This window comes from Ixodes scapularis, unplaced genomic scaffold (genome assembly GCF_016920785.2).
Source record: "Ixodes scapularis isolate PalLabHiFi unplaced genomic scaffold, ASM1692078v2 PGA_scaffold4__175_contigs__length_147842914, whole genome shotgun sequence".
In the NCBI taxonomy this organism is placed as follows: Eukaryota; Metazoa; Arthropoda; class Arachnida; order Ixodida; family Ixodidae; genus Ixodes; species Ixodes scapularis.
Window position 1 is genome coordinate 118,266,840 of NW_024609879.1, and position 27,001 is coordinate 118,293,840.

A 27,001-nucleotide genomic window follows, 5' to 3' on the forward strand; every position below is an offset into this window, starting at 1 on the left:
CAAAAGTGGGAGGAACTCTTTAAAGGAGCTGTGCAACGATATTCAATTGGAATGTTTTTCTCTCTACACGAGCTTACTGGCACACCTGGGACTCAAGGATACTCACACGCAACGCCATTGGCCAAGAAACTCCTTTGTTGCGGTGTAATTTCGAGGACAAAAGCGATCATTTTCATTCAATCTCTCCTTTGCAAAATTTGATGACGTAACTCGGGGATCGCAGTACACCCAAGTGACGATATTTGAATGCGGTTCATAGATTGGACCCGAGCATTGCGTGGGCACTCGACTTGGGCTCGTGATAATTGCTAGCTCGAGAAGCGTTCGGGTAGTGACCCGTGTCCAATCGCTGCAACGACGACAACAGCCGAGCCATAACAATGTCTGGAACTCAGCGCGTGTCCTGCGCTTTGCCAACCCCAGCGCGTGGCTATGATCAAGACTGGCGGCATATAATCGGCTCCAGATCACGTGACCGCTTGTTCTGGCTGCGAGTTGAGGGGGTGAACGCTGCTCGTTTTTCTTTAATTTTTTTTCTGGGACTTCTATTGCGTGGGGTGAAAAACTAACGCGTGTTTCATAGGTCATTAACGTTAGGGATCCGTTTTAAGCGGTATTTGTGCAGAGTACAAAAATTGTTGCACAGCTCCTTTAACCAGTTGGAGTCTGAAGGAATGGCCATCTTTGGGGTGGCCGAAACGCACCTTAGAGACCTAGAGGAGCCCCCGGTGCGCCCGGGTTGGCACTGGGCTGGGTGCAACCGCCAAGAGGGTCAACGAAGAGGTGGTGGTGCTGGGGTTCTATGGCGGGACACGACAGTGTGGCTCAGGACGCTCGACGAGTGCAGAGATCACATCTGGGTGGAGGGAGAGTTGCTTCAAACCCAAGTGTCTGTGTGTATTGTCTATCTCTCGGTGGGGAGTGCGCGCGACGAGGAGAACGAAGCTACTATTGCGTGTGTCACCAAAGATATTAAAGGGCAGCTCCGCCGTCAATTTGAGCTTTTTTATCAAAGCATATTTTCGGAAAGGGTACTAAAAATTTAGCCTATATCAGCGGTTAAATCATGAAAAAACTGTTTACATAATTTATAATCGTTAAAATACGCTGAAACCGATACCGAAACTAACTTGCCACTCGACTGGTCCGCCATTTTGACGTGGCGTCACATATGGTATAAACACTCGCACGTGTGCAGTTTGAGCCTGGCCAGCCTGGCAGCAGGTCTTTGTTTTGTGTTCGTGCCGCGGATAAAAATAGACTCATCAGGCTCGTCTGAATCGAGCAACGATGAGGATATGCTGCTAGATGTTGAGGAAGATGACGATAACCCGTTCTCATACGATCCGCCGGCATCGCCTCCGAGAAAACCGCCAGCGGCGGCTTCATTCGTGATCCGCCGCCATGTGGACCCAGATGCCGCTTCCGAAGCGGAATGGTAAGGCAGCTTTTGTTGCTAGCACGCCAAGAAAAACTGATCGACGTTATGCCTTTTAATTGGAGGCACTTTTTGTTATATCTTGGGGTCTGACAATAGAAGGTTTTAGTAGACCGTGTTTTCAAGCGACGCTTCCACACACAACACCAATTTCCTCCAGTCGCCATTACGCGCTCTTCCATAACTGTATAAACCGATAACATAAGCAAAAAGCAGACAGTCGCTAGCACCAACTAGCTACAAAGCAAGCACCCTGACCAACATGTTACGTCACGGCAACGTCAGCGCCATCATGGCAGCCTCCGTGTGCTGCTCTTGCTCAGTGTTGCCAGGAGGGCTGCAGCAAGTGATTTGGGTGTGTACATGTAAATTTCAAAATTCATTTTCTTCTAAAAAAAATTAATATTTTCCGAGATATTTTGTACACATGCTCAGGAAGGGCATCCAAATACATGGTGAAAATTTTATAGAAATCGGTGACCATCAAAATTACGGCGGAGATGCCCTTTAAGGCACTGGAGAAAGGCAGAAATGTCTTGATCATGGGGGACTTTAACGGCCATCTCCATGAACTTGACGGATGGGAAGATGCTAATGGGCGTCGGCTACTGAATCTAGCAGACGAGTTTCAACTTGAAGTTGTTAACTTACGGGCATCATGCAAGGGTCAATACACGTGGTGTGCCAGAGGAAGCAGAACCTGCATAGAATACGCGTTGGTGTCTTCGCGCCTTGGTAAGAGCCTAGTTGGTGTTTCCATCGACGAGGAAGGCGAGCACAGCGTCGGCAGCGACCACAATTGCCTGCGACTGGACTTCAGTAAAAACATATGGACAAAGCCGAAAACCCGTCCTCAGTACAAGAGACGAGCACACCTGGCTCAGAAGGAGGTGGAAAGGGTCACGAAGAAATTTGAAAGAAGCAACATAAGGATACAAGCGTCTGGTTACAGACAGTACATCACAGAGCTCAAGCGTCTCATCAAGCAACATGCATCCAGGCAGCCCAGTGGACGGAGAGTGAGGAAGGGGTGGTGGGACACAGAGGTTAAAGAAGCTATACTGGCTAGACAGAAAGCCAACAGGGAACATCGACAATCGCTCCGAACTGAATCTGGGAGTGAGGTTGCTAGAAGATGGACCATGTACCACGACTGCAAGTGCTATGCTAAACGACTAACCCAAGAGAAGATGAGAACAGCGGATCTGGAGACCGTCCGAGATATTAGATCTAGCGGAAGGGACGCAGCGAGAAAGTTCTGGAAGTACCTTGGATCGCTGGAGGGGAAGGACCAAGATGTTACCATAATTGACGAGGGTACGGGGAATCCGCCAGAAGACCTTGGAACCCACATCACCAAGTACCTGACGGAGACGTTTGCTCCTGAGCAGGTGTTCACACCACAAGGCCGACTTGCCCCGGATCAATCGGACTCCAACCAAGAGGGGGACATCGGCCGAGTGATGGTTGTGCGTGCACTGGCACGCTTGAAAGGGGCTACTTCCCAGGGATTGGACGGGGTCCCGGCGAGCGTTCTCAAGTCCTTGGGAGAAGATGCAGTAGAGCAGCTGGCGGATATTTTTGGAGCAATCTTAAAGGAGAGGAACCTGTGCCCCAAGACTGGAGGGTCGGCCGCGTGGTTCTGATCCCGAAGAGAGGGGGCGACAAACAGTTCCTCAAGGATTATCGGCCCCTGACCGTGACCTCTACGGTATACCGCACCTTCGCCCACATTATCAAGGAACATATGGCAGCATGGGCTGAAGAGAACGAACTGCTCACCGAACTTCAGGGCGGATTTCGGAGGGGTCGAAGGTTGGAAGACAACCTGTTCACCCTCACGCAGTGTATTGAAATTGCCCGAAAACAGGAAAGAAGACTGCTGTGCTGCTTCTAGATGTGGCAAAAGCATATGACAGTGTGCCGCACGCTCAACTCGTGCGACGTTTGGAGGAGCTCCACCTTCCTCATCGGTGGCTATCTGTCATACGGCGCCTATACTCACGCAATACAGTAATGACGCAACTGAAGGGAGTCGACTCAGAGCAAGTCACAGTGACGAGGGGTCTCCGACAGGGGTGCCCACTCTCCCCGCTTCTTTATATCCTGTATGTGTCAGGGTTGGAGGAACGCCTGATCCAGTCGGAGGTGGGTTTTTCCCTGACACACATGGAAGGAGGCGCAGAGGTAAGGTGGATGCTGCCGGGCCTCACCTATGCGGACGATATTGTATTGACGGCGGAGACGGTGGAGGACCTGCAGCGTTTAATATGTATATGTGAGACGGAGGCGGCTACGTTGGGCCTTCGTTTCAACGCCAAAAAGTCGGCAGTCCTTCAATTAGCCGGGTCCGATGAGGCTAAATTAAACAGTCTGGTGCTGAACGGCGAGCAAGCACAGGTACAGGAGTCGTACAAATACCTGGGAGTTGTACTGGCCAACAAGCCGGAGTACTTGTCCGATCATTACACCCACCTCCGACAGGCAGCCGTGCGAGGTACGAATGTACTCCGAAAACGTAATCTTTGGAGTTGCAATCGTTTTCTGGTGACTCGCGAACTCTGGAAGGCGGTTGTGGTGCCTGGACTAACCTTCGCCAACGCGGTTCTTTGTGTCCCTGGCACAGTGCGGGAAGTAATGGAACGTCCTCAACGAGAGGTCGGGAGGCAGGCTCTGGGCTGTCACGGAATGGTGGCCACCGAAGCGGTCCAGGGAGATCTTGGGTGGTCGTCGTTTGAGGCCAGGGAGGCGACCAGCAAGATAACCTACGACAGTCGTCTCCGTCTCATGGACCGCGGCCGGTGGGCCAAGAGACTCTTCGTCTACACATATCTCACGGGAATGCAGACTGGCTGGAGGAAGCGGCTGTATCAGTTAGAGAAGAAATACGGCTTCTTTTCAACCCCTGTAACTATTACATCAGACAGGAAGTGGGAAATGGAGATTCGAAACAGGGTGAGAGAGGAGGAGGCAGCTCGGTGGGCAAAAACGGCGAAGTCCAAGTCAACGCTATATATGTACAATCGATATAAGCACAACATTTCGGCAGAGACTAGGCTATACGACAACAGCCTGGGCAGCCGGCTCCTCTTTGAGTCACGCGCAGGAGGGCTGCGTACGCAGATGTGTCGCCGTCGCTTCGACCAGACGGTGGAATCTGCAGCATGCCGTGTGTGTGGTCAGGCGGATGAGACAATTGAACACATTGTGCTGTCGTGCACCGGTCTGCAACCAGTTCAACCGGCGGAGTACGGACAGGCGACCCGGGAGCTCGCACTGGCAGAGGCACTCGGCTTTGGGTCTGCTTCCAGCTCAGTGGCAGACTCTGCGGGTGGGACTAACGGCAACAACAACACCGACGCTACACCGAGAACCAACGGAGGGTGACGTGAGCAGGTGGAAGCCACGAAGCGAAGATTAGAGAACTGGTGGATGCTAGTTCACCAACGGGGATAACCGAATTCCCACTGGCTAGGTTCCAAACTCTACGGGACCGCCCGATTCAAAAGGGAACAGCCGCAAACCATCATCATCATCATCATCCTCTCATCCGTTGTCTGCCGCTCTACCTTTTCACTTTCGGCGGCCACGTCTCGTGGCGATCTGTCAGGCTTTGTCATTGTTGAGGAGGTGTGATGAAGTGGACTATAGAAGCGAGAAGAGAGAAAGACGAAGTGGGGCCGGGCAGTGTGGTGCGCGTGAAGAAGGGGGCTTCTGAAGGCAGATCGGCAACTGCGACGCTAAAAAAGACATCGGTGGGCTCCCGCGGTCCCGACGGCAGCAACGACTGGTTCTGGACGGGCGGCTAGAGGCCCGTGAGAGCTAGCCCTGGCCAAGGGGACCGCCGCCTACGCCGGAAAGCGAACATTCCCCAAGCCGACCCAGAAGGCAGCACCCGTGGCCGCCGCCGACGACGACGTGAAGGTGCGGTGCCTGACTCGAGTGAGACTACGTCATCTATTTTCGTTTTTTCTTCTGTACATAATACACCTCTCTTTCTTTCACTCGCCGTCCTCGGGTTCTTTGTCCTTTATTCACCATCTTTCCATCACAGGAGGCTACGATAGTACACATTAAGAAATCTGTAGCCACTACTCCCCCGCAAAGCCCTTAATTGGGAAAGCCAATCGTTGCACTCTATGGATGGAGCTCGGCCAATGACGCAGGGCTCATAATACTGACTGCGCTTTGGCACCGTGCATGAGTTTTCACCGTGCTCAGGGGCTCAGAGGAGACAGTTTTTTAAGGGGTCTAAACATATTATTATCAGCCCCGTCATTTGCTGAGCGCCCTCCGTTGATTACAGCCCCCCACCTTCTCCCCCAGTAATCTGCGGAAGAGGAGACGCCACATATTCCTCAAGGCGCGTCACACTTGTAACCGAGTACGTCCGACTGAGACAAGAGCTGTCTTCGAGCCTCCTGCAATGGCTTACGACCGAATGCGCTGCTGCGGACGAGCTGGTCGCAAGCCGTCACAAAAGGTTTAATACCGGCTTTGCCTCTATCGGTCGTACTCGGTTGCAAGAGTGTGAACGAGCCTTGAGGCTTTATCGGGGGACAACTTTCTGCGGCTGCTCAGTCGAAGGTACGGTAGCGCGTGCTTGAGCGACGAATAGAGCTCGAGTCCCGCAATCCTCCTTTTCACTTAAGATTAAAAAAAAAAAAAGAAACACTTTCGCCATATATTATTTTTCACCACTAAATAGCCTTGAACTTTATTCATTCAGACTAGAACGTCTTATTTAAATGACGTCGTCTTATTTAAATGAACTTGATGAAAGCACTACCACGCTCACCTGTACGGGAAGAGCTGCCTGTAAGTATGCCCTTCTTGCTCGAGAGCTATTTTCGTCGCTATAATTACTGACAGGTTTAGATCGGCATGAAAGTCCTTCGGTCGTCCGACCTACAGCACCGGCTTCCGACCTTGGATAACGCATCGGTGTCTCGTCAACACCGAGTGTGCACGCGCAGGCGAAGCACTACCGAAGGCAACGAGCACCGGAGGTCCGAATTCCGAAAGACACACCCCGCCGCTCTCATCCTTCCAGTGCCTACAGTTGTGTCTTGAAACAGTCTTCGCCTAGACACCATTATCAAGTATACCCATTAACATCGTGATCTTTCCTTATGATTAAAAAAAATGCCCGCGTTTTGTATACTTTCCCTATCGTGACGCTTTACGCATGCTCCCGTTATTCCCAATCTCACAAGTGTCAATAACAACGATGACACCAAACGCACAGTGCTTTTTTTTTTTTTCTTGAACATTGTGTGGCAGAGAAAAGATAACACATAGACGTTGTGGTCTCGTACAGCCTAAATAACGTACGGCATGGCTTCTTCGGGGTTCGTTCTTTAACATTTTTTTTGTCGGCGAATCGTGAAAATCTCACTGGTTATGGAGCGATAATAAAGCTATCGCTACTCGCCACGCAAGCATGTGAATGCATACATATTTATCCAGCATGAGATTAGCATACCAAAGGACATAATCGAAAATAGGCGCATGATTGAGCCCTAGACGACCGAATGAATCATGGTCTACGAAGCCGCCGAAAGACAAAATCTTTGGCGGAGCCGAAATTCCAACTCCAGGTCTTCCAATATCCGGTCGGGTATGCTGACCAATACCCGACCGGATAGGTTGGGACACGCCCCAGATTGTAAATCTTGGTTCCGGCAAAGATCTTTGTATTTCAGCTGCTTAAAAGGTAGACATCTATTCATTCGATCGAGTCCGGTTCATTTATCTCCATATTTTCAGTTACTTCCTCTTCGGTGACCACCTATTTCCCAATGTCACAAGGTGCCCTTGATGTACGCCAGATAATATAGCGACATTATTGCGCGCTGTAGATGAGAAATTAAGCCGGCTAACGTGGGATAATATAAGTGTTTCCGTCGAGACCGTCTTATATTATACTCATTGACAGCTCAAGAAACTTATTAAGTAGCTCCGCAACCACTGAGTTTAGTAGACTCCAAGGAGAGCGAACATAAATTGTGGCGCCACGTTTATTAAGCTGTCGATGAGCCAGTGTTGGCGGAAACGGGTTACAAGCAATGGCGTGACCGGAAACGCGTTACTACTTTCAGTAACGTTGTAACGTACTAGTTACATTTAGAAGACAATAGTCGGTAACGTACTTACGTTACATATTTTGTGTAACGGGTAACGTAGTTTCGTTACTCGTTACATCTCAGTGTTCCCAAGACTTTAAAAAAGACATTACGTTTCAATTTGTTTTTGTTTTTTTTGTGTGTGTGCGTCTCTAGGCATATGAATTCTCGCACTTGTCCTACATATATTCAACATTTTGCCCCTTATTTTTGTTTTTTGCCCGCAAACATTCCTACTTCCTCGAAAACTGGCGTTGTTGAATACCTACGTCAAAACAGTCGAATGTTTTATTTGTAAATAATAAGTCACGTGAAATTAACGTGCGTTGCATTTTTATCGGCAACGGTAACGCGTTCCTTTAAAGGCCTGTTCACACATACAGCGGAGCGCTAAGTTAGCGCTACGTGAGCGCTCCAAGGAGCGCTCATGTGGCGCTTCCTTGCGCGTGACTTAGTTCTAACGTAGCGCACGATTAGCGTTTCTGTAGCGCCTTGTTAGCGCTTCAGTAGCGCTTCTCGTACCGCGGTGCTGCGGATTAGCAGGTGCACTGCGGTTCCGGTTCTTGCGGTTGGGTGTGCATCAGCAGCACCATGGCGGGCATGTGGGATGCTGAAATAGAAATGTGACAAGTGCTCTTAGATACGCTATTAGCGCAGATGTGTGTGGACGGCTTAACGCCCAGAAGAGCCTTCTGGGTGCGCGAAATCTTTCGCCACCGAGATACCGACGGGTACCCGGCGAACCTTGTTCCTAGGCTGAGGGACCGAGACACAGAGCTCTTAGGCGATTATTTTTAACTGCGTGTCTTTGAAACCAGGGTCACGCATCTTGAATAGAAAGCGATGAGGTCGTGCCCAATCAATTAGTTGCTCAGAGTCCACGAGTCTGGATCGCCTGCCGGACCCTTTGCTTGGAGGGAGGCTCTCTTTCATACCAAAGGCAAAACAACAACAATGGAATCGCCGTGCACGCGCTGTTCCGCAGCAGAAAGCACGGCACAAAGAGCGTGAGAGCGCTAACAGAGCGCTACATCACGCGCTAGGAAGCGCTACATGAGCGCTCCTTGGAGCGCTCACGTAGCGCTAACTTAGCGCTTCGCTGCATGTGTGAACCGGCCTTTATTTCCACTCTAAAAAAGTCCGTTCTTGAAAGGTCCTTTGCTACCCCAAGCACTCTTTCAGCTCGTGCACACTTTCGCCTGAAGCACTATCACCCACTGGCGCACTGCAGAGTCAACTTGGCGATGAAGAAGCCTCTCGCATTAAAAATGGAGCCTAAAAAGCATTTATAGGTTTTTCACAAAGAACCCTTTCAGGGGACGTAGCAGCTTGGGCGAGTTGGTTGCATATTTTTCTACACAGTACAGTGCATTATAGCAAATCACACTCACTCCTTACACACAACAAATAAAGCAAAATTCAAACAAACTGCGCTGAATTCCATTCAGCGCGGTTTGTTTGAATTTTGCTTCATTTTTGGTGTGTAAGGAGTGAGTGTGATTTGCTATAGTGCGCTGTAGTGTGTGCCTTTTAGGGGAGGGTGCTTAAAACAACTTTTTGAGGTGAAAACCTAAAAGTTGTTTTACAACCAGATTTTTTTTTTTAGTGCAATTAAAGGATAACCTATTTCGCTATTTGTTTTTCGGTAACCACTAAAATACAGCAATGACCACAAATGTCTATCTTATTGTAGTCGGCGACATTTAAAAAACGCGGGGCAAGGCTCCTAGCTTCGGGATACGATCGTCGGTGTTCTATCTGCTGATACCTCACGCCTATTGATTGCCGAGCGATAATAACAAGATTCAGTCTTCCCACGCGCTGCGCTTCTTAATACGTCGGTGACGATGGAAATTTTCTATTTAACGCGCAAGGTCCTCGACTTTTCTCTCGCAACGGAACAACTTAGTATCCGCTCGATGTCACTATAAGTGCTCTGTTTTTGACACCGACGTGATACAACGCTGCACCTTGTGCCTACAGACATACGTTCGGATCTGGAACGTCCGATGCGAAGAAGGGAGAACGAGTGGCCCAGAGAAAGTTCCGAGACTGTATAGCGCCAGACGCGCGAGCGATGATTGTTGGTGCCCCAAAAGTGAACCTCTGGAATGTTCCTCTCGCCTCCCCAGCACCGCTCGCAGCATTTCTGGGCGCCTATAATTTGTTTTCTTTTTTTTTTTCCTTTTTTTTTCTAGCTCGGGTTTTATAACAGCTTCGCCATTACATATTTCGGGGGAGGTCGGTGACCATCGCGCAGCATTCCGTGCTCGCGGTGGAATAATCTGGCCGTTTCGCTTCCATATATGGGAGACGAGTTACGTGTGCACCTGCCTTTATCTCGCGCAATAATTGCCGGGGACGTAGGAGGTTCGAAACGCACGATGGGCATGGGCAGTGAATATAAAAAAAAGTCTCCTAGGAAAGGGTCCGGACGCCTACCAGAAATAAACGGGCTGCACGAAGAAGTAACACGCCAGAAGTACGACGGTTGCAGATTGTGTCATTAGAATAAAGACACCGACAACTTAAGAGAGGCAGTGTTGGCCTATTATCTGTACGCCTTTTGCCTCACGGTTTGTTCTTGTTCTGTTCTTCCCGGCTGATGCCGCGATGCCATCAGCTACGGAGCAAAAAGAGACGTTGCTCAAATCACCCAACTTGCACATAACGAGCCCGGACTCATATGCATTGATCAACTCTATAATATAGCTCGTATGTTCTTTTTACCCGATTCTTTTGTTTGTGTCGTCTTTTTGTGGATCGAAAGTGTTTTCTTCACTAAGATCAAGACGTCCCTCTGTGAAATATTACGGAATCGAAGAAAAAAAGATAAATCTGTTCAGTTCGATGTCTGCTGCAGTTCTTTATTTTTTTTTTTTTTTTCAAGAACTTCGGGATTCACGTGCGACGAGATCGATGAGGACAGGACGTTTGTGCCGCCTGCATGCCAAGTGGAGGCCCGACATTTTCATCGTGCCCTCTTCGCCCGACATTCGTTAATCTAATCGCTACTCTAATTCGTGCACCGATCCTTCTCGGACTCGGGGCAACCGCGCCGATTCGTCGCAGCGCCGCGAGATTGGTTGAGGGTATCCCCCATGGTGTCCTCGCGATAACCCTAATCTTCACGCTCTACGCGCCGCGAGACCCCGCCGACATTCCAGCAACCAATAAACGACCTGCAAAGGCGGGTTGGGGTTCAAGTGAAGAACGTAAACCCGATACCGGGGCAAGATTACGGCCAGCGCACGGCACTGAGAGTACAAAGATGGCAGCTTCTCATGCATATGAAGCAGAAGGAGCCATCTTTCTTGTCCTCCTCCCCCATCTGGTGCGCGATTGACAGTCGCGTGCTCCGCTGGATATGCCACGTTTTACGTTAGAATGCACCGGAGCGGACGCCATGGGCCATTTTGGCTAAACCAGCAGCGTGATAAGCGCATCACGTGACTGCACAACGCAGCCGTCGCTGCGCCCCTTCAAAAGGTCACGTGGCACTCACACAACGTTGGGTCGGCACGGACGGATCGTGGCGTCTTACGCGGTCCGTTGCAAGGTGAAGGGAAGTGCAGACGCTCCAGATACATGGGGCGGGTGGCTTATCGGAGAGGAGTGAATTAGGCACTCCGGTTTCTTGTTGCTCGCTGTCGCCAACTCTTGAAAGTGGTTGGGAAGCCTGGGACGTATCTCCGGCTTGTCTGTTTAAAGGACCACTGGACCAAAATGTGAAGCCGAAAACTGATTCCCGAGCGAGCGGGTTGCCACAGTACCTAAATACGTGATTCATGCAGATGGATGAGGATCGGATGATTGTATTTCTTTGAACGAAGTTCCCTGATCGCGCCAATCGCGGTAACCGTCAGCCGGAAGCAGGCGATGCAAGCGAGGCCTTCTTGGAGTAGCCATGGCTGAGCGGACGTATCCTTCCTTGCTCTCTCCCTCTCTCTCTCTCATTCCCCCGCCATGTCTCTGTTCGTGCGGGCAACTACGTGCAATTGCAAGCTTGTCATAACTGCGTTCATCCGCTCGCTGCCCATGCTCGCACGCATGGGGCACCGGTGAGGCGCCATGCATGCAATATACCATATTCAAAATTTCATCGAGCAGCATTGGCGGTCGCCATTGCTTGTACACGAAGAGCGTAACTGGATCCGAATCCTTGCCTAAAGCTGACGCAGCGCTCGCGCCCAATACGAGTTCAGAGCACGTGAGCAAGCAATGGCGAACAGGAGCTGACGTGGACTCCTGAAAGGGGCTATTGTCTCTGAGGATCTGAGGAGTATTCGCTGGAAGCCATATTTGAGGGCGCTGTTAAGAGCGCCTGCTCAGAACGAGCTCACTTTAATAGGCCCCTAAAACCAACAATCTTGACGGTGCCCAATGCACATTGCAAAAAAAACTGTGGAAGCTAGCCATCAGCAATCGCTCGGAAGTCGCACACGCAGCTACGGCCGCCGGTTAATGCGCCCTATATGCTATAACTTTTTATATTTAGCGATGGAATTGAAAGGATGTTACATTCGAATGAAAGTGAAGTTTGGAACCTCTTTTTTGCCAGGAGCCCGCAACTTTTCAATATAGTTTCCACCGGCGGCGATGCCCTTCCACTACCGGCGCACTACTTTCCGCACGCCGTCTTACCGTGATTGAGGGCGGCTGTTGACGACACAAACGGCTCACATGCATTCGTACCCTTGTCGTCGGACGGAACCCGTGTTCTCTTGTGATAACCCCTCCTTTTCCCTCTCTCCCCGGTGCTGACAAACTGACAGACACCACCGGGTTTTCGTTAAAACGAGCGGTCTAACGCTGACGCATTAAAAAAGTTATAGCCTAGGATACAAAGCTTATTGATCACTTCTCGTATATTGCAAAGTTGTGATTTGAACCTAGCTTTAATTTGCATTCGCTCGTTTTCTCTTCCAAGAGATACAAATAGCGATAAAAGTTCCAGTTTCCTAAGCCGACAACACGGCCTCTTTTTATTTGAAACTGAGCCATTCTAGCCGCTCGCTAGCATTCATATAATAATAGTAATAATAATAATAACCTTTATTTGGACTTCTTCAGTCACGGGTGAGTGGGCAAAAAGGTAAACAGACTTTACCTGACAAGGCCCCCCGCACTCTTATACATCGTACAGCAGAAGAAAAAAAAAGGAAATGGTGATAACACAAACAGACCAACCGGTTGCAAGCACAGAAACATGTAATTAACATATGCACATTAAACAAGGAAACATGTTTTACAATCAAGTTTCAACTTGACTACACAGAAATATAACGGAGGACGACGGGAAATATTACGGAGGAATATAAAAGCGACAGCATAAAAAAATGCAGGACGTAGTGCCTCCCAATCATCCTATTATAGCTTCGATACCGATAGGATTGCGACAGGAGTCGATCAGAACGGTAAAGAAAAAATATGGGTCACAAAGTAAAAAGCGCGAATATAACAAGCCACTTTCTGCGTATCTTAGGCTGGCAGCCCGACTAGAGTTTCAATGCACACAAAACCGCGATTCATAAAGAGGTTAAAGATGGCAATTTAGTTCGATCAGATACAACAAGAGCACCGAAATGGAGCTGCAACAGATGATTCTATACGACACAAGCAATCTCGCCAAAAGTAGCAGAAAAAAAAAAGAACAGGCGGTGATCGCAGAAAGAATTTTTGAAGGGGATATCACCGGAAACCCTCTGAATGACTATGATCAATGACAACTTAAGAAACGGGGGGGGGGGGGGGGGGGGGGGGGGCGTCGCGAGTCCGAGTGTCTTATCTCTCACCCCGCAAACCATCAGATTGCGACATGAGTTAAAAAGAAAGCCGAAGACTGAGCCAGGAATCAACGTGTACACGTGATCGTAATAGGCCGAGCCCTGATTTTCTTAAGGTATCAGTTACCATGACCGCACTGACGGCTACAGGATCCTTTATTTAAAGCTCACCAAAACAAGCTGTGCGCCTCACTAGAAAAAAAAAAGATAAACTCTATGATTCTGTATCCTGCGTGGTATTATTATCCATGAAGATCATTGTCCAAGTCAAGTGAAAATGGGAGCTTCACCTTTTTCTGCCCAAGCAAAGCAAAAAATAAAAACTTTGTTGCATTAAAAAGCAAATTCTTTAAATAACCTGAAGAATCACGAATTTTTCGAAAATCTGCTAAACTGTAACGTCATGGGTAACAAACACTTTTCCTAGTCGTGCTTTGTTTGCTCTTTTTCTTTTTTTTTACATTCCTATACATTTGTTTTTCCTCTTTCCGAACTATGGTTATTTCCCTTCCTTCCTCTACTTTTCTTTCACGCCATGGCACCTTTCAGCCTTGATGACCGAACGAAATTATCTTTAGTCTTGAGATGGACTCAATGCACGAAGCAAAACAAATAATGACATTAAAGAGTCGTGTTGTCTAGGTAATTTATATGGTATTACGAGGCTTCGAAAAACCATTCTTCTTCGTGTAATTTTACTATTTCTTACTCGTGTCGGATGAGTAGGCACCCAACCATTCATCGTAACGTATTTTCTACGCATCCTGCTTTGGCAAACTCGTTGTAAGCAATATGAGTAGCCCATTGCATAGTAGTTTACGCGTGACCATTAATAATAACCGCAGATGATTGGTGTCGCGGCGTGTTTAGGGCGTGTAATGCTCAAACGATGATACGCGTCCCTTGACTTGCGAGACCCTAGCGGTAATTAGAAAGGCGTTGTTCGTTTCCGGCGCTCGTATTATGATTCTAGGTGTTGAGATGGACGGGCCGAAGCCAGTCTTGCTGAAAGGCCTTGCGGAGATGGCGGGGCAAGGTCAGATCTGACATTCCTTTATCCTTTTTTTGTAGCAAGGCGTACTCAGTTTAGGGTATTACTGTCTTATAGAGTAATTACAACCATCAGTGATTGATTGCTGCGGTTCATGGTGTAGTTGCAAGTCGCCTTAGACTTCTTAGGCGACTATAAATGGTCGCTGTCACTGTCATTCTCTCCAAAACGGGGATCTTGAACTGGTTCCTTCCAGGTCCTATCTACTTTTGTATCCGTTGGAAAACAGAAGAAAAATATCCTGCTATAATAGTTTACTACAATGGCCGATTTCCCCAAGAAACGTTGGAAAATATTTATCATATATAACGTCACAGTTTGATATTTCGTAAAAACATATGAATGGGAGTAAACTAGCCCAGCTTGATATTATGACGAGCTAGTCACGCTAGTTGTGTCCACTATTAGCATTGCTTATCTTTGAATATTTATTGAAGCCCTAGCACAACAAACAAGATTCAACAAAGTGGGTAAAATAATAATTTAGGGAACACCCAAACTAAAGTCACGAGAATCCAAAATTATGACTTTAAAATTGTAAAGTCACTCCTAAAAAAAAAGAAGAAAAACAGGCGAAAGCTGTTTGATTGAGGCAAACAAAACGTTCGAATCTACAAACAAGTCTGTTCGACCTTCAAAGTTCAATGATGGCAAACAAAACGTTCGTTTCTACAAACAAGTCTGCTCGACCTTCTAAGTTCACATCTCCAAAGCCACCAAGCGCAACACAACGCCGGCGAGATGCGTTCACAACAGATCTGCACCGATTTCTCTAGACCTCAATTCTGTTCAAACACACCCGAAAGCACATTTTCCAAGCGCTGTGATTCGTTTTGAGAATCCGCGTGAAATTCTATCAGCCCCACTTCCAAAAGCGCAACCTCAAATTTTAACAATCGAGGATATGGCCGATGCTTGGGATGCCCCGGTCGATGAATGTTGGTAAACAGCTCAACTGGTTTGGTTGTTGTTGTTGTTCTTGAAATGCGAAACTCTCCTCAATATTGATTTTTGTCGAAACGCGGTCTCTGCCCCTAGTTGCGGCTGCGTTCGGTCGCAAACGAGAGTTCAAAATTCTAACACGAAAGAAAATATCGAAACCTTTGTCTCTGTAAAATGAGTACAGGTATGAAGGTCAGGATTTTGTTCCCATGTATAAAAACGAGATAGTGTTACTCTGGTTAAGATATCGCTCTTGTGAAAACACAATCGAGGACGCCGAGGAACATAATACGTCCCCGCAACTACAGTTATCGAATGTAGCGCAATTCAAGAAACGCAGAAGTTTGCCTTGGTACCTTTGCAGCAAAGAGAAAAAAAACAAACTAAAAAAACAAAAAAAAAACGTTAAAATTTAGCTTTGATTTTATTTTCGTCGTATGCTTGCAAAAGGAGGACCCTTTCTTCCCCTTCTCCCTTTTCCCCCTTTTTATATCTTATCAGACAGCAAGAAAAAAACAGTGAACTGCCTCTAAAATTTTAATGAAGCTGCACTCCTTCATGTAAGTAATTATTTACAAAACTTATGAGTCCTAACGTATGCTCACCAGGTGAACATCCAAGCAACTTTGTACCCAAAAACAAGCAAAACACCTTGTTGATGGCCTTCATCTCGTTCCAGCACCGGCTAAGAACAAGCCACAGGATGACATGCTTGTCACCGAGCACTGGTCTACTAAAGCGTTTATACGGCCTTCCTAACAAGGGGTCTGGTTCGTGACTGCGAACATAGTTTGTCTAATTTCCGCCTTAGTGGAACGACATGCCCTTTTTTGGCCGTAATGGAACCGCACGAAACCCATTCGCCATGCTCTATTAGGCAAATGTAAATGGGCACGACCAGCGCTTCCGCTGCGAACATTAATAAGAGCGCGAAAGAAGGTCAGCTAGGACAGCTCGGACCATGCATGCCGAAATGCCGGTTTTGAGCGTAAATCCTCAATGCAAAAGATGGAAATAAACAGTTTGTACAAAGCGTGGGAAAGAACTCCTCGTCGTTGCCGGTGTTTAAATCGACAGCGAACTTCATATACAATATTTACGGGCAAAAGAAGGACATCGAAGCCATGGACGAAACGGTTGGTGCCCCCTTGCCCCGCTGCTCCCGCTGCTCGTGAATCTCGGTCGATCTGCTCGTGTCCTGTCCTTTTCTTCTGGCTTCTTCATCGTTTTCGAGACCGTTGTGGAAGTTTTTACAGCGTGTTTGGAAGAAGGAAATTAATGGTGCGAATGAACTAAGAAACAAAATGCCTACTAACCCAAGCTGCTTGCGTTTGTGCGGCGTAAGACGGTGAAGACTACACTCCGTTTTGAATTAAAAGCAAGTTAAATAGTTTTAGGTGACAGTAAGCGCGGTAAATGAAAACTCTAGATTCTGTTCAGTCGATGTTACTAAACCACTGATCTCTATTATAGGGGCCTGGATGATGCAAAGCCGCTTTCCGAGCAGGGCGCAAGTGAAGCCACCGGAAGTTTGACCCTTGTCCCGGAAGTCGGGCGTCTGCTCGGCTTCCTAGTGCATTCAATCGATGTTTTGATCCGTACCTTACGGTGTCTTTGAGTGTGTTTTAATAATCATGCTCCGAATTACATCCCGAAAATAAGGCATTTGAACTTGGGACATATGCAGACTTGATCAACTAGAATCTCAAGATGTTTACACTAAATGCCTTCCCATGACACTTCTGGGGTCTGCATGCGACCTTACTGCACAACAAGCAGGCTCTCTTGAATAGAGAAGCGAAAATCCATGCGCCTTCGACGCTTTTGGAATCAGCACTCGGAAGGTTAACAAAGCCTGCCAAGCGCTCACTTCCGGGACAAGCCGCTTACTTCCGGTGGCTTCATACCTGTTTGCTGAATCCAGCCCCCTATAATAAAGACCTGTGTACTAAACCTAAAAATTGCGTTGATTTGGATCGCAGGCACCAACGTATTACTTGTACGTACATATATGTACAAGTAATACTAGATTCACGAAATGTTCATAGAGTTCCGAATTGCATTCAATCCGCTTACCGGAAGAGAATCTCCACCGAGTCCAGTTTGGATTGGCTCGGTTAACCCGTGGTGGAAGTTACCAGTCGGCCATTTCGAAGACAAGCCCAAAACAAAAAACAAAACAAAAAAAGAACGTAAATGAAACGTTTCTACGTAACCACGTCTACGGTGGGTTAGCATCGGTGGGAGCTCTGGGCATCGATGAGCTAGGACCCAACGAAAGGCGCGTCGATTTTCTCTAGATATTTCTTATATCAAGTAGCCACTATTCTGGTTTGCCAGAGAAGATTGCCGGCTCGTTTGCTTGCTGTGGTTGCGCTGGTGCTGCGTCTCAAACTCTACGCCTCAGACGCTAAGCCTAAAACTCGACTTTTCGATGTGTTTCGAGGCGAGAGACCGGACAACCAGCAAGTCACGCTCCACTCGGAACGAATAAAAAATATAATAAAAACAAACCAGTGTTGTGCCATAGACCAGGAAAGGGGATTCAAGGGCTGGCTGAAAACGAGCGCCACACTGATACGCGCTTCGCTTCGACCGCGCAAGGGCAGCGCCATTTTGGAGATGGGTTGGAGGCGGAGTCTGGTTGGAGGGCGACTGCTGCGCCGCGACTCAGTTCTAAAACAAAGCTTGGGAGTTTCAGTACCCTGGGAATGTTCAGTGACTCTACATAGTACGTGCATTCTATAAACTATATGCATGGAGCGTCTAAATCCCCGGAAAGAGCCAGTCGCTCAAACCAACGGCGAAAGCACGCCGAAATATAAGGATATGATTAGGATTACTCTAGGGATGTGCAAATGGTGGTTTGAACAAAATGTAGCGTAGCATCATCTCTAACTTCAACACTCCAAAGAGCGCCTGTATGTCGTGAGTTTAAGAAGGCTATGTATGACGCAGCGCTTTTCAATTCCAACTACTATTCACTCTTCCTCCGCACATTGCAGCGATTGGCTTTCCTAACTGCAATGCGGGAAAGTACATGGTCCAGAGTTCCTACCGTGTAAAAATGTAAACGAACTGCAAGCGATCGCAGTAGAAATTTCAATCTCTAGTGATTACGTCAAATCGATTACAGATTAGGGCCACTAAATGAGCTGCACTTAGACTATCGGCACTCCGTTCCCCCGACATTGTTGTGGGCGCCGTCATTTTGGCTCGTATGCAGAGCAGACGCAACTGCCGATCGTCATTACTCAAAAGTGCGACTTCCTCAGCATTAGATTCAATGTTAGGAAGGTCATGTAATATTGCTTTGCTCTGTTGCGCACTGTTTAAACATTTGTGGAGGGTGGAAAAGCGTTTCCTGTGATTTCAGATAAAGCTTCAGACAACTGGCAACCATGATTTTAAGACACAATATGGCCAAGAATCGTTACTCTGAAGCGTAGCTTATTTAGTGGCACTAGTATAGACGCTTTAAAAACGCGCCAGTTTGAGCTAGCCGCCATAGCCGACCTTCTCTTGTTTTACAGATATACCGAGCCACTGAAGCGGGCGTTGACGAGCCTCTAGAGAGGGCTATGATGGGGAGAAGGACGCATTAGCACTTTAAGTGGCAGTAACCTGTCCTGATGTGGCAATGATGAAGTGAAGCGAACGAAATAAGAGGAAACTAAAACTGAAGGTCGGACATGGTTAAAATTGCCCACAAATAGAAAGGAACAGTCGAGAGAGAAGAGAGAAAGGGACAAGCGCATAATTGCACTTGTAACTTCTCTCTTCTTTATCTACTGTTCCTTTCTATTTCTGCTCAATTTTAACCATGTTTAATCATTACCAACTCGCCCAACTAATTACCTTATTACAACTGAAGGTCGATTATGTGTGCGCCCGTGCACAGCCGCCTGAAAGCGTCTATATATAAACAGCGTGATTTCCGAAGTTCTTGAGTGATCGCATAAATATGACAAGGACCAAGATTACTTAATTGCCTTAGAAATCCTGAAGACGCGCCAATTTAGATGCAACCCAAACCATCATTTGCTTCGACAATAAAAAAAGATTATTGATATCTGTCGAGGGGCTTTTAATCCATCGCGAGTTTTCATTTGTACACGTTTTGATCTCGCGCCACATTACAGCCGCCATTGCTGACCTTCTCTTACCTTACCCAGATGCCGAACCACTGAAGCGGGTGTTGTCGATATACCAGGAACTCAATCCTGAGGAGATGGACAAGGCTAGTACAATCTAAAATGGCACTGACGTGCCTTACCGTGCTCATGACGAAGTGAAGTAAACGTGAGAAGAGGAAACAAAAATTGAAGTTCGGTTATGGCGGCGCCCGTGCACAGCTGCTGCAAACAGATGAAGCCTATGCGGAGAGAAAGTCGTCTGCTTCTGGTGCGGGAGTGGCGCTGATCTCAGAACGACGCCGAGTTCTGATTGGATTTTATTGAAAGAATAGTGGGTAGACCTCAATGCTAGATGCCTCGAGATGTGCTCCCTTTTTTTTTAGAGCGCAGCTCTTAGGCGCCCGTTCCTGGCTTGAAAGGCGTCGCCGTCGCCGTCGGCGTAACCGCGCGTTGCATGATGGGACGTTTCCCAATAGGACGTCACGAGGGTCACGAGCGACGTCACGAGTGGTGTCACGAAGGTCACTCCTGAAGGTCACGACGTTCACGAGGCCTTCACGAGTGAAATCACGGCGGTCACGATTGACACCACGAGGGAGGAGGGGAGGGGGAAGAGAACTGGTGGAGGAGGGGAGGAGAATGAGAGGAGCAGGAGGGAGGAGGAGGGAGGAGAAGGAGGGGGGCGGGGGAGAGGAAGGAGGAAGAGGAGAGGGTACGGAGGAGGAGGAGGAGGGGCATGCCCTCCTCTCTGTACCCTCTCTTCCTCCTCCTCAAGAGCTGCGCTCTAATTAGGCATTACAGGGAATTGTAAAGGTCTTACTTTTTTTTCCATCAGCCAATAAGAGCTCGGCGTTCTGACATCATCGCAACACTTGTGCGAGAAGTAGACAAATCTGCGCTCTGCATGGGTTTTCAAACTGAGCGTAACATTCGCTTCATGTGCTCACGTCATGATCACTGACACGTCCCTTTTTCATGTGAGGTCAAAACTTCTTTATTAGTTTCATCCTTCTCGGCCTCCTAAATTTACTGATCCCTCTACTTAGTTCCCCGATTCCACAAAAATTTCATGCAAAAAAAAAATCAAGCGTCTTTCTTATTGTTTTTAAAGTTTGGATAGTTATATTTGTTTTTCGACGTCCTGACTAGCTAATGCCGAAACATATTTGACTACGAAGCGATACTTAGGTGATTGCGTGGGATGGATCAATGCAAATGGATGTACCGATTATAATGGGTGGTAGCTTGCGCCACCTAGGCTACATGCCAACAGCCGTGTCTTTAGGTTGTCGGTGTCTAAAATATACGCGCTTTAAAGCTATTCAGTACTGGATTGGAACGTGTTCGGTTTACAATTCAATTGTTTTTCTAGTCAGTTCAACCTATTAGAAACTAGACAATCGTTACCATGATCGGTCCCATTAACAGAAGACAAATAGGTTCCCACCCTTTTGCCACATATGCATTGCCGCGCGTTAGGTTATCCGGAGCGTCGCGCGTTAGGTTATCCGGAGCGCAAGTTTGTCTGGTTCGAGCGCAGGGGTTTACGGTGACGTCAGAACGAAGCCCAGCTCTGATTGGCTCTGATCGAAGGATAGTGGGGAGACCCCAAGACAGCTTGCTTTGAGGTTTACACCCCCCCATCTTCAGTCAGAGCCAATAAGAGTTCGGCGTCCTTCTGATATCACCACACCCCCTGCGAAGGAAGCAGAACAACATGCGCTCCGCATGCGTGCAAAAGACTCTCAGAACACTTTTGAAGGCTTGCGTGAAAAGAAAACAAAATTGTAGCTGTATCTATCGATCAAACCGCCATATGCCGACCTGGATTTTATGAGAAACGCAGTTATCGTTGAAATACAATATTCTTCTTCTGGGCACGTGCCGGAAGAAGAATATTTGCTTTTAAAAACGTCTCCTTGTCGTTCTTTTTATTTTTGTTTTATTTCATTTTTCTCGCGACGGCATTGAGAATGCGCAAACTGAGGCGAGGAAGCGACGCGTGCGGTGATCGTCTCGACGTGTCGACACGTCACGCGTGCGGATATGCAGAGGTGTTGTTTTCACAGCGCGGGCGTTCGGCAGGCGGCCCAGCCGTCTTAGCTCGGACTGTGCCACGCCACGCAGCAGCGCGACACTCCCGAAAACAAAGTTAGCTTCCGTTGCATGAAAAGAACATTTCCGACTCTTTGGTAAATAGCAGGGACATCCAAACCCCGACTTGTGGGCGAAATCCATCCCGCGTAGGTGCTCTGGTCGGCCCGCGGCCACTGCAACAAAAACAGAATTAAACAAACGTCCAAAAAAAAAAAAGATATTTGCGGCGCGACGTGCACGAAAAGCGCAGACTAAAATATCAGAAAGAATTAGGTAAAACTAGATTAAAACGGGGATCTCTGAAAATATTGATTATTTTACATTGTGATCACCAGCACTACTATTAGTAGTTCAACGTTTCCTGACTGTGTAACCATGTTAAAAGAAATTATTGCGTTCTCATGTATATATTGTACTTAGAGTCCTGTGTCATAACCTCCATATTGTCATCCTCAGATCTACCATTCTCATCGGTCCCTTCTGCCTTGTGCAAATATACCAAAGTTCCTACGCGTTCTGATTTATGCCCAGGTAGGTTTCCTTGGTCACAAATGTTTGCTAATGTCAAAAGTAACATATTGAATATCCAATTCAGTATATGTATTCAATCACCCTACATCTTTGTATTCTTGATCTAGGTGAAGTTTTCATGTTTAAATGCTCATTCAGGTTTATTTATCTAGTATTTAATCGTCTATGTTTAATCGTTTTTTTTTTCCGGCCCTTAGAAGTGTGACAGATCACTGCTGAGAACGCAGCCGACATAAATGCGTGCCGGATTGTAAATGCCAAGCATTTAAAATTCGGCAATCGCGTGTTCTTCGTGCAAAACTGTGTCCCGGTTCGCTTCGCCTAGCGCTACATTCCCCTCAGTGCACCGCGAATGCAAAACGCAGCACATGGTCGCCGCAGTCATTTCCAGTTCTCGGCTCATTTATACAAACACGGCGAAGGTGTAAACTTCCTGCGGCGCTTTGGGTCAGAGGAAATGAAGGCCATTAGTTAGGATTACCCCCGAAACGCGTACGGGGGCGATCCGCGCAAGAAGAAATGCGTCCCAATCGATGTTGCCGGGCTACCGCCGGCAAGCGTTGATTAATCGAAAAATGTGCCTCGGCGGGAGATTTTGCAATGCTGCCGGTTGACCACGACCGGTGGCGTATACTCGGATTTCATTGAATCTTTGTTTCGCTGCCGGCCGGCGTCATCCGTCCCTTTCCTCTCGTATATGTTTGCCGTGTTCGAGCTTCCTTTAACGTACATACATCGTTCGGCATGTTCTCCCGAAGGAGACCGGGAACACTGTGTCTTAGATTTGGAGTCGCTGGCAATTTAAGAAATGCAGGGCAGACCTAAAGCTTGCTGTCTTTCTCTTCAGTGCACTCGTCGAACGCGTTCGCAGGCGTAGGCCGAACGCCCGACGAAGTTGCTCCGCGTTTTAGCGCGTCCGAAGGGTACAGTGGAGACAAAGGAATCTAGGTGGAGCGCAAGTTCGTCTGCTTCTTTTGACGAGGTAGCGGTGACGTCAGAAAGAAGCCTAGCTTTGAATGGTTCTGAATTAAGGCTATAGTGGGTAGACCTCAAGGCATCTAGCATTGAGGTCTACCCACAATCCTTTCAATCAAAGTCAACTAGAACACGGCGTATTTATGACGTCACCGCAACTCCTGGACAAAAATCAGATGACTTGCGCTCCGAACAGCTTTAGGTGTACCCATTAGTCATTTCAAACCAGAGATCGGTGTCCTGTATAGTCCCCCTTGCGCTCTCGTCTGCTCCTCCGACCTCAGTTTCCCGGCGCATAAGTAAGGACAACATCCCTTCGGTCATCAGTGCCGAACACGACGCAGCAGTTCGTGCCAACCAGAAATGCCATTCGCGGGAGTTTTGTTTCTGCGGTAACGGGCGTCTTCCAGAACCCATTTCAAACTTACACCGGAGGGATTCTATCTGAACGTTACGAAGGCCGACAGGCGGTTTTTTCACCCAGGCTTGCTCGTTATAGTTTTAGCTAAAGCCGCATGAAGAAATGAGGGACTACCAAAGCTATAGCGCACGAGGAAATGGCACGAGAAGTCCAGTCTCAACTTAGCGTTCCGGCGTCCCGGGCTTTGCAGACTTCCTTTCACGCAGTAGAAGCTATTGCATCGTAAGCCGGCCCTTAGCTAGCCCTGGATCGCATATGTCAGGGGTGGCCAGAACGGCATGGGGTTAGAGCCCCAGACGAAACTACAAACGTTCAGAGATTCGCAGGTAAAAAAAGTAAAAAAAGGGGGAGGTGAGAGGGGGAGAAAAGAGGGGGGGGGGGGGCTGCTCTTAACAAGAAACGATATGAAGGAAACATTCCCTCAAATGGGGCAAGTATAATTGTCGCCTAACTCAAATAACACCAGGCAGCAGAACGTTTATTCAACCAAACCGAATGCATGGTTCGCTAGAAAATTTCGAACCGTTATACCGTTCGAAATTCTCTCGAACAATAAAGGCGCGTTCATACACTCGAAACCGAATAGGACTGACTAAGTCAAGCAAGGTCTTTAAGCCTCTTGCGACGGCGTACGGCCGGATGCGCTGCTGAGGTTCAGGTCCTAAGCCCTTGCAAGATGCTAAAGAAAAGGTATTGTCTCGGCCGGTACTAATCGGTTGCAAGTGTGTGAACGGGCCTTAAAGGGATACTTAAATGAAATTTTAAATATACCAGTCGTGTTCAAAAATAGGCTGAATATGTTCTACAATATCCGTAAATTACAATTTCCCGCATGGATCTTGAGCCTGATGGCTGTGTTTTGCATTATAAACGGCCCACATTGGAAAGCACTCGGAGAGCTGCCAGCGGAGAGCACGTCACATCCGGTGCAATTGTGACGTAGATTGTCTCGGGACGAGCCAAGCTGCGGCGAGGCTGACGTCGTCAGGACTCCCTAGCCGTTACAGCCACTGAAGCGGTCGAAGCTTGCCAGCAATCGGGCCACCGCAACTAACCCTAAAGCTGCTTTTGTACGAATTTCGAGTGACGGGTTAATCTCCTTTAATCTTGTAGAGGGAGAATAGCGACGTCTGGGACACGCAAAAGAAAGTCCCGGTGAGAGGAGAGTTCCTCCCTCCACTATTTCCTTCTGCTGGCCGAAGAGCCGTCGGGAGGACGTGAGGTTCAAAGCATGTATAGTTCTAGGTGCGACAGTCATCGTCACTACCTGTCAAGGTTCCTAGACGGGTATCACAAACAAGGGTTTAGCGACATCCACCAGGTGCGCTTTGCTAATCATTTAATTCGTTTTCAAATTACTTTTCGTGTATTTTCTTAACAATATATTGGTGTGTCCGATGTGATACTGCTCTTTTGAACACGTATAGACCAATATATAAGCCTTGAAATTTTGTTGTAGTATCCCTTTAGAGGAAATACGGTCATTGGACACATCTATACATGTCAAAATGCATTTCAGCTGTATGTACGTAGTGTAGCACAAAGCTACCAAGACTGTACTTTTTTTTAAATTCTACAACTTTCTTTAGTTTTGGTGCACAGAAGGGGAAGTCAGGCGCGCTTACCAAGGAGCAGCGAGCCGCACTTAAGCCTACGAAGAGCCGCATACGGCTTGCGAACAGCCGTTTGGCCCCACCCCTGGCACTTTAGGGTGTCTTCATGTGCGCATTTGCTTAGGGTGATGACATCTAACCATTATGATCCAGGCGCTTTGTATTTTGAATGCGAAAATATTAACTGTCTCATGGAGCGAGCCGACGTCATCAGCTTTGAAAATGCGCCAAACGACTCTCAAATCCTTCTCCAAGTCAAGCCAGCTCCGATTCACCGGTTAGCCTAGGCACCTTTTACACCGCTTCAATCCCATTGGCTAACGCGCGTCGACCAGGCTCCCGTTCGCCGGACACGCAGCGCCATAGGTTGGCCGGTGGTTGAAACTGACGCTGAGCGTCAGTTTCAACGACCGGCCACCTTCTTGCGCTGGGTGTCCGTCAGCGCCAGTCATGGCGCCAACACGCGTACAGCAAGAATGATGTACATGCTTTCGCATTCACAACTCATAAGAGGTGCTTAGATGTACCTCGATCTTTTTCTTCCTGAGAGCGAGCAAGCGCGTCCCACGGCACGAACTCTTCGCATTGACAGTGCTACGGCGGCATTTTGTTACTGGCTATTTCTTTGTATTATTCTCGAGAGTGCGTACTATCGGCATCGGGTACAATACAAAGAATGTCATCACCCAAAACCAGGCGCACATGAAGGCACACTAAGTTGCACCTCCCTTGATTCGCAAAGGGCGCCACCGCGCGACAGCAGTATCTATTGAGATTGCAATCCCAGCAGATAACAGTACCGAAGGACGGATATCAAAGCAAGAAGCGTAATATAATAAGCCAGAGACCGGGTGTTTTGAGCTGCCACTTACTGTATACCTTGCTGGGGCACAGACAGCGACCTTCTGCTAACGCAGTTGCAGCGCTATCAGCCATTTTTGTTTTCTCATTCCGGTCCTTCCCGTGGAATGAACCGACCGGTAGAAGCCTTTTTCGCCCGCCATCTCGGAGCAGCGTCCTCTACTGCTCTGCACGAAGCCGGGCAACCCAAAAGCCCGGGCCGGGTAGCACGGATTGTTTCCGGGCACGTGCCGGTCACGGGCAGGGTAGCACGGATTGTTTCCGGGCCCGGACCGGACACACTTTCTAAAACGTTGAAGATGAAATGTTCACGCATTGATCGTTTAGATTTGAAAGAAACGAAAAAGCCGAAGTGGGAGCTTGCTACTGCCCCGCTAACAAAATCTTAGAAATAAAGACAGCTACCTTGGACTAAGAAAACCCGCAAGATCCAGAGAAGAATTATGGGGATTCCATCTCCAGAGTGGGACAACTGCTAGCAGGCAAAACAAAAACAAAAAAAACGAAGGCAAACGGGACTTCTGTTCTTACTCTACTTCATCGTCGTATTTTCCCCTAGTCTCACAGTTATAGTTTATCATGTTTAATCATCATCAGCTCGTTTGCTCCCTAACATTCTGGCAGTCCGATCACAGGGGACAGTATGAGTGTCTTTCGATTTCCTTCTCAAACTTTTGAATAAGGAAAAAAAAACGCCCACTGTCTACTGAAAATAAGCTATGTCTTTTATATTTGTGTAACCCTTCGAAGGTTCACCACGTGACAGCGATATGACAGTCTTTCATGCAAATTAGGCTAAGCGAATCAAATGCACCAACACCTTCCCAGAGCAGCTTCTAATACCCGTGCCACACGGGCAACTCGAATGCCATTTACAACAAATGAGATTCGCCCCAAATGTCGTTCGACTGGTGCTACACGGCCTGCACGAATGGCATTCGCTGCAAATGTCATTTGGCACCGAAGGGGATCGGCGGAACTCATTCGGATTCGGTCACGGGCCAAATGTGAAGCCTCTATCCAGG